The sequence below is a fragment of the Polypterus senegalus genome, chromosome 10 (assembly GCF_016835505.1).
Source record: "Polypterus senegalus isolate Bchr_013 chromosome 10, ASM1683550v1, whole genome shotgun sequence".
In the NCBI taxonomy this organism is placed as follows: domain Eukaryota; kingdom Metazoa; phylum Chordata; class Cladistia; order Polypteriformes; family Polypteridae; genus Polypterus; species Polypterus senegalus.
In genome coordinates this window covers 122,539,624-122,549,820 of record NC_053163.1, presented here as the reverse complement: position 1 = coordinate 122,549,820, position 10,197 = coordinate 122,539,624, and positions in this window count along the sequence as shown.

Below are 10,197 nucleotides of genomic sequence, written 5' to 3'. Positions count from 1 at the left end.
TGTGATATTTTTCTTTTTAAAGCTAAGCCAGAAGGAAGGAATGAAGATGAATACACGAGCACTTAACATGCATGGTCTCCCCTCCACTGGAGCTCCCAAAGCACTTTGCAGAGTTAAGCGTGCCAGCCTTGCACGCCGGGGCTGCTGAACGGTCCACTTATGCTGTGCTTCAACATCGAGACCCATGAGACGAGAAGAGGCCAAGAGATGTGCTTTTCAAGGTCACACGACAACACAACGCCTGAGAGGAGCCCAAATCAAAACGCATCCTGCAAAGTGGAGCCACAAACTTTTGGTATTTGGAAAGTCATTGGTGATACGCTGTTGTGTGAAAAGGACTGGAGAAACCCCAACTGTGACACACCAGCAGTGACCTTAGGCTTCACGTTGTAGCAGTGCTACTAGTAGTTAGAACTGCATCTCCCAGCAGTCCTTGCATGGGCTGTTGGGGTCAAAGGTGGCCAGAGGGGTTTAAAAGGAGGGCAGGTGTCAGGAATGAAAAGAGTTGTTTTTGTTGTTGTACGTTGCATTTATCTGTCGGACTGCCTGCTGTTAATTCTGCCATAATTCATCATTGTGTCCTGGATTGTATTCGTTTGTTGGGGTTTGGATCGTCTGTCTACCTGTATTCTGAGGACTGTGTTTGGTTTCATTGGTTTCATTCATCAAGGAGCGCTCCGAACCATCCATCTGTCGTCACCCTTTCAGCAACTACCAGTTGGACTGTGTTTTCCCTTCCCTTTCAACATAAAGATCGCTGGACTTAATCTCATCACCTCTCATTTCATCCGGTTTGGTTTTTCCCATGGACTTTGCTGTGTGGTTTTGTGTTTATATGTTAAATGTAATATCGCCGAAGGTGTCAGGGGTGGTATTATTGTTTGCATTTAGTTAATTCAATTTCATTATATTCTTTATTGTTTAATGTTCCCAGCGTGCTTTATTTGGTCTCTGTAGTAGTGTGTGTGTTTGTGTGTGTCGCTCCAAGGCTGGGGTTGTCCCTGGTAAATCCTCCACTAAAATAAATCAATCACCGTCACATTGAGGGTGTGAATCTTAGCGGCACTTGACCACTACAATGTGACATGTGATTTGTTGTCCTCTGCTCATACGCCAAACCTGGATTCTGTCTTCAGTTTGGGAGGTCCCAGTTGAGCCCTGGCAGAAAGCGTCCTCTTTGAACACCTCGTATGACTTCGGCCTAGAAGTGCCTGGTGGGAAGCACATGGGCAGTGTGACTCTGTGGGCCTGACGAATTAGGCTGGCCTTGCATGAAGGAGTGTGTCCTCCTACAAGTTGGAAGCCAGTGACACTGAGTTGAATAAGAGGGGACAGTAAACAGAGACATTGATGAAAGATTACTTGGAGGGTTGCTGCTTAAATAAACTGAGAGAGAAAAGCGTGTAGGAGGTGTGATCCACAGAAACCACCATGTGAAACAGAAATCCAGCAGACACAAGTGCTCATTAGAGACCATCGGCATACGTCTCTCGGTCTGCTTGGTGCTGTCGCCTTCTCTTTGTTATTCTTTCAGTTCGAAAGGTGAAGAAAAAAGTTCTAGTTTCCATTCTCAATTACATTTCTTCATTGTGCTCGCATTTATATTTTCAGTTTATTCATGACAGTCCTAAAATAAGATGCAAATAAAGACCAAGTTAAAGACAAGGAGATGTTGCTGCTTGTTATGTTTCCTAAATAGTTACTTTTTTTCTGTTCCTCTAAAGCAGTGGTTCTTAACCTGAGGTCCTGCATGAATTTACATTCTCGTGAGAAAAATAACGTGCAAGAAAAATGTCATACGAGAAAAATCACGGGAGAAAAACAGTGGTCACCATACAGCCCTCCCTCTTGTTTCTATCAAAACGAAAAGTCAAAATACATTGGCTGTCGAAGATGATACTTGTGTCAGCTTGTCGAAGACCACTCTACAGTTTCATATTCTTATTCAAGACAAACAAGAACAAACCTTCTCATTGAAATAAAGTAGATAACGAGAGAGCAGATGTAGTAGTAGTCCATCTGTTTTAACTTGCACAAGAGGATTGTATTTCATAATTATAATGAGTGGCCATTACTTTTTGCATAAAAAGGAGTGATTTTTTAGATTGTTTACTTTAAAGTTTAAGAATACTTTGTGTATGTCATACACACTTAGGAGGCAGCCAACAAGTCCTGAGGTGAGTGAATTATCGTGAGATGAAGGGTTGATATTCGGCATTAATGCCTCTCTCCTTCTTTCACCAGACATACAGAAGAAAAGTAATGAGTTAGCTCACTTACCTCCATCATTTATGGATTCCCCAAATGGCGTTCTGACCAAGACATCACGTCCACTTCCGACTCCCAAAGATAATGTAACTTCCGGTCCCATCCTGATGTCACTTCCGTCTTTCCATTATGACATCGTTTCCAGCCATACTTCCTTCCGGTTGCCATTTTGTTTATAATCCACAACCTTACTCCTGTATTTTGGTCAAATGCTTTTTGTTTTTGATCCAATTCAATGGATTTTTTCGCAAGTCCTCTGGACATTATACGGGGAATTTCCCCTACTCTTCTTGATTTGTTTTGGGTCCACAATATATGTCTGAGACAATCATATCTCAGAAAATAAAATACATTATATTCATTGCATGCAAAGTTGTGTTTATGTGAATATTTCTGGAGAAGGGGGTCCATAGCTTTCTTCAGATTCTTAAAGGGGTCTGTGACTCAAAAAAGGTTAACAATCACTGCCCTAAAGGTTGTAATGTATTTTATTACTTGTGGTGGCTCATCGAGAGCAAGCTGAGCATGGGCCTGCAGGATACCATCCATCCATCCATCCATCCATCCATTCATCCGTCCGTCCATGATCCAACCCGCTATATCCTAATTACAGGGTCACAGGGGTCTGCTGGAGCCAATCCTAGCCAACACAGGGCACAAGGCAGGAAACAAACCCTGGAAAGGGCGCCAGCCCACCACAGGGTGCGCACACACACACACACACACACACACACACACACACACACACACACACACACACACTAGGGACAATTTAGAGTCACGAATTCACCTAACATACATGTCTTTGGACTGTGGGAGGAAACCCACGCAGACACGGGGAGAACATGCAGACTCCATGCAGGGAGGACCCGGGAAGCGAACCTGGGTCTCCTAACTGCCAAGCGCAGGATACCATGCAGATTAAAAATAAAAAGTTGTTTTATAAAAAAAAAAAAAAGAAAAATACAAACATGAAAACAACAAAAAAAAAAATGGAATATATTTTACTGGGTGTAGTCCACCAATTTAATAATGAACTTAATTATGAATGCTGAACTCATATGCACCGTATCCTGGGGGATCATAAATAAAGGCTCCCACTGAACCAAAAGATAAGGAGAAGTTGATACGTGTAATTTTTTTTAAAGAAGTTATAATGTATTTGATTACTTTTAGTTGCTGATACAGAATAAGCTGAACTTTTCTATTTTGGCAACACATTCTTTTGCTTTCATAATTACAGCTCAAAACTGACCACATTAGTTATCTAATTTTTATAAGTAGTGCTCTTCAAACAAGCATATAAGGATGTGAAAGCAATGCTTGTCTACAACCAGAGGTTTTGTATATTGGACGATCTTCTTGTTTCTCGAAATGCGCTTTTTTCTTGTTCTCGTTCCCGGACTTTGTCTTGCGTGCCTATGAGCCATCGTGTTTGCTTGCTGCTCAGTTGCTCTGCATTCAGGATCATGTATTGCTTATCAATGTGCTTTAGAGTTGTCTTCTTATTGCTTCTCATTCTTTATCACTTAAGTGTTTTGTGCAATTTGCTTGATGATCAGCAGATGTTCCAACTCTTCTTCTTCCTGCCGTTATGGTATTTAGCACTTTATAGTAAACACAAGAACACAGGTCAATTTGCTATTCTTTATAAATGTTTAATAAAGTTCAATGATCAATAAATGTGAACATGTACTGTATTTGACGATCTTCTCGACTGACCTTACTCCGTGTTTGTTGTTATTGCATTTTGTTTCTCACACTTGATGGTCAGCCGATGCTGCTCTTCTTCTTCTTCGTCATCTTTTCTTCTTCTTCTTGTGTTCTTCATCACGTAATCAGCTCCTGCGATTTACTTCATATTCACCAGATGTTGCTGCTCTTCTGCCGTGTCAGTTGCTTTGCCATTCGTTTGCCATAATAAACACATGAACACAGGTCACTGTGCGGAGATTTCCACTGCCTACATGTTTTTTTTTTTAATTTCTGGGACATTTTAGGTCATAAGGTTTTAATTAAGACCAAGACCAAATCTGTTCATAAGGTGCAGGTTTCCTTCAGGATTCGCTGCCTTCCAGGGTCTGCTCCAGAGAGGCATGGTGGGTTTTGCATAATGTGCATTTTAACATGACATTTAGTCTGATGGCCAAAAAGATTAATTTGGTCTCATCAGACCATAGAACCTTCTTCTGGTGGACGTCATAGTTTCCTGCATTCCTCCTGATAAACTCTCTGTGTTTATTTTTATTTAACACTCTTTGCCACCCTGCCATTAAGTTGCAACTGGTGAAGCCCCCTGGCACACTTGTCATCTCCAAAGTCTCTCCAGTCTCAGACACCATAGCTTGTAACCAGTTCAGAGATCTCATAGCCCTCTGGTGGTCTCCTTCACTTGTCTTCCTGTGCAAAGAAGCTGTGCCATACTCTTTCCAGTTCTTAATGGTTAATTTAGCTGAATATTCAACGACTTTGTCTTTTTCTTGTTGTCATTCACCTTTTTCCAGAGTCGCTTATTTTGTTTGCTCGTCTTCATTGTGTAGGTCAGCCTACCATACTGACTCACAACAAGTTGTGCAATCTCGATTGGAAAAATTTACTCACATATTATGTTTTATTCTAACTTTGTGGTGTTCATTGCCTGTTTTCTTTGTGATGTTCATTTTATCAGTACAAATGTCTTTATTCTGTGCACACATGACAATCAACTTGTACTTCATATTCATACCTAAAACCACTCAAATTGAGACAATTGACCCAGACTGCAGTCTTGAATGAAGACAGTGAATGTTGCCTCAGGCATGAATATTGGCCGTTCAAGTGTCACGCATGTATGTTGTCATCCTTAGAGCTTTATGCTCCACTTGTTTATATAATGGCAACAAAGCAGAAAAAAATCAGCAGCAATTTACTGTTTAAAAACTTTCTTGATGCTTAAGGATGAATTAATCTGGTTAATGAACTTCAGGCAGCTAAACCAGGCATTAAAAGCCAATGTGTATAGCTGTGTGTTTCAAAATCAAGAGATGTGGAATTTAGTTCCTCCAGCAGTGATCCAGTGTTCTAACATTTGTAGGCTTCCAATCTTCAGGAATTTCCCCAGTGATATTTCTGAAAAATGTTCATCAAGGGTTTATATACTGTATGTGCTCACCAACGGCTTTAAGTGCTTGGTGGTAAACGTTAGGCCCTAAGCTCATCTGCTCACTGTCTTTTAGTATTGTCGCTTTTATTCGTCTTAGTTGTTTCCTTGTGCTAATCCAGCACTGGTATTTAACACGTGTGATCTAAGATTCTACATATTGGGCTCTTCCTTTTGTGCTTGTATTGCTTTTGTGTATTATTATTATTATTATTATTATTATTATTATTATTATTATGATTACATCAGGGATTGGCTCTGAGCCCTTTCTTATTTTCAGTGGTGATGGACAGATTGACAGACGAGATTAGACAGGAGTCCCTGTGGACTATGATGTCTGCTGATGACATTGTGATCTGTTGCGATAGTAGGGAGACCCTGGAGAGGTGGAGATATGCTCTAGAGAGGAGAGGAATGAAGGTCAGTAGGAACAAGACAGAATACATGTGTGTAAGTGAAGGTTTATGGATGTGGTGAGAGAGGACATGCAGGTGATGGGTGTAACAGAACAAGATGAAGAGGACAGAAAGATATGGAAGAAGATGATCTGCTGTGGTAATCCCTAACAGGAGCAGCCAAAAGAAGAAAAAGAAGATTATTATAATTATTGTTATTATTATCCTACCATTCTTCAACTCACTTATCCAGTTCAGGATCATGGGAAACTGACCCCAGCAGCACTGGGTACAATGTATGAACCATCTCTGGATAAGGTATCGACCCATTGCATTCCATTATTATTATTATTATTATTATTATTATTATTATTATTATTATTATTATGGGATAATCCTCTTGCTACTTCCTGTATGGGCCTAGGCCTAGTACAGTTTTATGTGATGTGTTGTAGACGTTAAGTCGCACTGTTGCCCCTTTAAACCTAACAGACAGACACTCAGGACACAAGGTAAAAGCACTGAGAAGTATTTTAAATTCTTTTCACTTCTCAAAACAGTGCTCCCTAAGCACTACAGCCACAAATAATACAAAACAACTGTCTTCTCTGTTTTCTCCTTCACAGCTCCTAGCAAGCGTTGTCCACCTCCTCCCGACTCAGGCTCCCTGCTGGGTGTTCTGAAGTCCTTTAAATAGTCTTTGACCTGGAAGAGCTTCTGCTCTTCCATCCATGTGACCTGCCAGCACTTCCGGGTCAGACTGAGAATTGAAGTTTTTAATTAGCCTAGAAGTACTTCAGGACTTCCGTCCTTGTTGATCCATTAGTACTTCCAGCCTAGGTGAGAATTTATTCTCCCACCCTCTTCCTGCAGCATCCCCTAGCAGCATCCACGGTACGCAGCAGGGCTGTGTTGCCAAACTCCATGTCCCATAGTGCCCTGCATGAGTCCAGGGAAACGTCCACCTATCGTCTTGGGGGAGGCAGTGTCTTAGAAAAGCTGCCTTCCCCCATCCTTCCACCTCAGGGAAATCCTGGCCTGGTTGAGCTGCCATTGAGCTGGAATCTGTAACACCACTACCTTCTGTGCTGCCATGTTGGCAGACCAAAGTGTGTGTTTATTGAATGTATACTGTGTGCCTGAAGTAGTGGGTAAAGGAATACTCTGTGATATGTTAGTTGCCCCAGTTATGTAGCTTTCTGTATGTGAAATCCTCCCCAGTTCATAAAGTTCATTTTTGGCCTTGGAGTCCCTGCAGATTTTGTTTTATTACTCCAGCTTAACTGGAGACACATCTTTAGAAAAGCAGAATATGATATTATGCTGTATGCAAGGATTCTTCTTTTCTGCTATTTATATACAAGGTGTAATAACGAGACAAACAGAGATTATAAATGTTTGGGACACCACAAGGGTCAATTCTGCATATTCAAATAAAACGTGTGGTATAGCATGCTAGGAAAAGTATAAAACACCGAAATGACACGAGTCTCCATCAGACTGATTCAAAACGACATTGCATCTAGAGATAAAGGAACTGCGCAGGACCAGGCAGGTGGAAACCAGAGGTGACGTCAGAGGTGTCACTGCTTCTGGTCTGCAGAGAGAGGAAGACAAAAGGCATTTGTTGACAGCGCCCTCTGGCTTTCCAGAGGAATAGTACAATTGTCAAAAACACTCTTGCCGTCCATAACATTGTATGTCCCCATGCAGTGGCCACAACAGTGGAGGAAATGTAACAGCTGCTGCCTGAACGTCTTCCACATCCTCCTTACAGCTCTGGTCTAACACGATGAAACTGTCACATCTTTCCGTCCACTTAAAGAGGTTCTGCATGGCTGTAGATTCACCTCTGATGATGAGGTTAAGGAGTGCCGCGACCTGCAGGTAGACTGTGTGAAGAAGTGGTAGAACTTCTGTTCATCTGCTCACAGTTACCGGTACAAAAGGGTAAGAGGACTTTACTTTTTGATTCTCCTTCTTATCTAGGTTATGTAAGCTTGTATTGGTTTATTTTTTACTAGCTGTACTACCCATCTAAGACGAGTTGAAATGTAAATAATCAGCATTTTTTTTGCAGTTCACCATGCAATGCCGATGTCTCTGTTATATTCCATTAGGTATGGGACTCGTAAAAGCAGTGTTAATGTTTGTGATGTACTATCTGTTGGAATAACAAATTAAATGCATTTTATTACTAAAAATGTTTGTGATGTGCCATCTTTTGGAATGACAGAGACACAACAACTGGGCAAACAGACAGACAGCCCTTTAATAAGGTGGATCGCTTATTCATTATTATTCTTACTTAATTCATTTTGCTTTTCCTTTCTTGTAATGTTTTCTTTGACATCTTGTAAAGCACTTTGAGTTATATCCAGTGTATTGTTGTGTTCTGCAGTGATGACCAAGAAATAATGTAATCTCATGTTATATTGCAGAACAGAGATAACAAAGTCACTGATAGCATAGACATCTATGGTGACTAAGACTGGACAACAGCAAACAATATCAGAAAATTACTCAAGTCGCATATCACATATTTTTGCAGCCCACTATTCTGATTGCTGCTTCTTTGTTATGTTTTTAGATTTGTATTCCACTGTTGTGCTTTCCAGGCTAATTTAAATGGTTGCCTTTGGGTGTCAGGTACAAGGTTGAGTGGAAGAAAATATTTACTGCGGGAAACGAAAAAGAGAATTCAAGACTGAAAGAAAATGCTGACTCACGACTGGCCATCCTGCCAGTCTGCTGTTGCTCTAACTGCCTGAGCAAGTAATTAAATTTACTTTCAACTGTCTTTTAATTTAGGCCGTCTTTCCTTCAAAATGCTTCGATAAATCATGCAGTCTGTTCCGAGACACTCCCCGAGCAGGCGACGCTGTGCTTTGACTTTTAAATGAAGAATGAATCAGCTGACGAGCCGACTTTGGAGATGTTGTGAGGCAGGCAGGGACAAAGACGTCGGCACTTGGTACAAATGTCTCGAATGTTGCCTACTATTATGATTACTTCTATGGCTGATGCCGTTATCCAAGGCAACTTACAGCATTTCGGATAGAGTTATCTGCGTTTCTTTTGTTTTTCCAGTTCGAGCACAGACAGGTAAAGTGACCTGCTCATGGTCATGAAGTGTCAGAAGTAGGATTTGAAGCCACAACCTCTGAGTTTAAAGTTCAAAAACCTTAACCATGTGGTATAGCGGGTCCACAGCTCAGATCAAAAAGGCCAGTTTTTAAATAGATAATCTCCACACTCGTGTTTTAAATAGGGAGTGTGGTAGTGTGGCCAGAGCGGTTCATGGGCACTTCATGATGCGGACGGTCCTCACTTAAGTGCACAGATGAGGAATCGTCTGCATCTGTAATTGATGCCGGGAACTGCTAATCGCCACACCTGAACCACATCCCCATTATATATAGTAGGAGCATGAGTGCAGAAAGGAAAAAGAAAAAGAACGGGAACTGAGGTTAAAGAAGAAGAAGAAGAAGAAGAAGAAGAAGGAGAAAGCCGGTGCGTGATCGTTTGCTGTTGAGAGCAGAAGGCAGTGGAGCAGTAAGCCCTAGAGGGGTGTTTGCCCGGTGCATGGGGGCAGTCAGTAGTGGTCGCTCCCCGTGAGCGTTAGAGAGGAGCGGGAGTGACCGGGAGGAGGACGGCTCGCCACATAAGGCCGAGAAGGCAGCGGGAGTCGGAGACTTGGGAAGTGAAAGCTCCAGCGTGAGCACCCTGGTCGCTGGGGAGCCCAAGTCATGGTCTGATGGAGCCCACTGGAGCCAGGGATGGGAAAGGCGAACAGACCAACAGAAGGCAGAGAAGGTCAGCTGCAGGTAGGTTGACTCCCCTGGTGCATAGCCTGGATGGGAGAAGCAGGGAAGCCGCCAGTAGAAAGAAGGCACCGGGCTTTGATTTTAAAAGAACTGCTTCTAGCCATTGTTTTTAACCTTGTTTTAAAGGAATTATTTATTGGATTTTAACCTCCACGTTTTTCACTTGTCTTTAATGGATTATTTATTTATTGAACTTTATGCACTGCACTGTTTATTCTGACACTGTTTTTGGTTTTGTTTTAAATAAAAGCACTTTGCACATTTTGCACCATCCCCTTTCTTTGTGATGTCTTCATTGTCCAGTTCATCTGGTTACATTACCAGCAGTGTTAGGTTTGAGAGCTCCCCAGAAGCCAGATGGGAGCATGGAGCAGAACCGACCTTGTCACAAACCTCTACACCACACTGCCCAAGTATGGCATGCAGCCTGGCATATGATGACTGGTTTTGAAAGGCCAGGTCCGCTGCAGGAACTGATGCCACTTGATGTAAGATCACACTTTAAGTAGCCTTGTTGGCTCCATGATTGTCTGGTTACAAATCAAGGGCCCAAACATAAGGTAGCAGC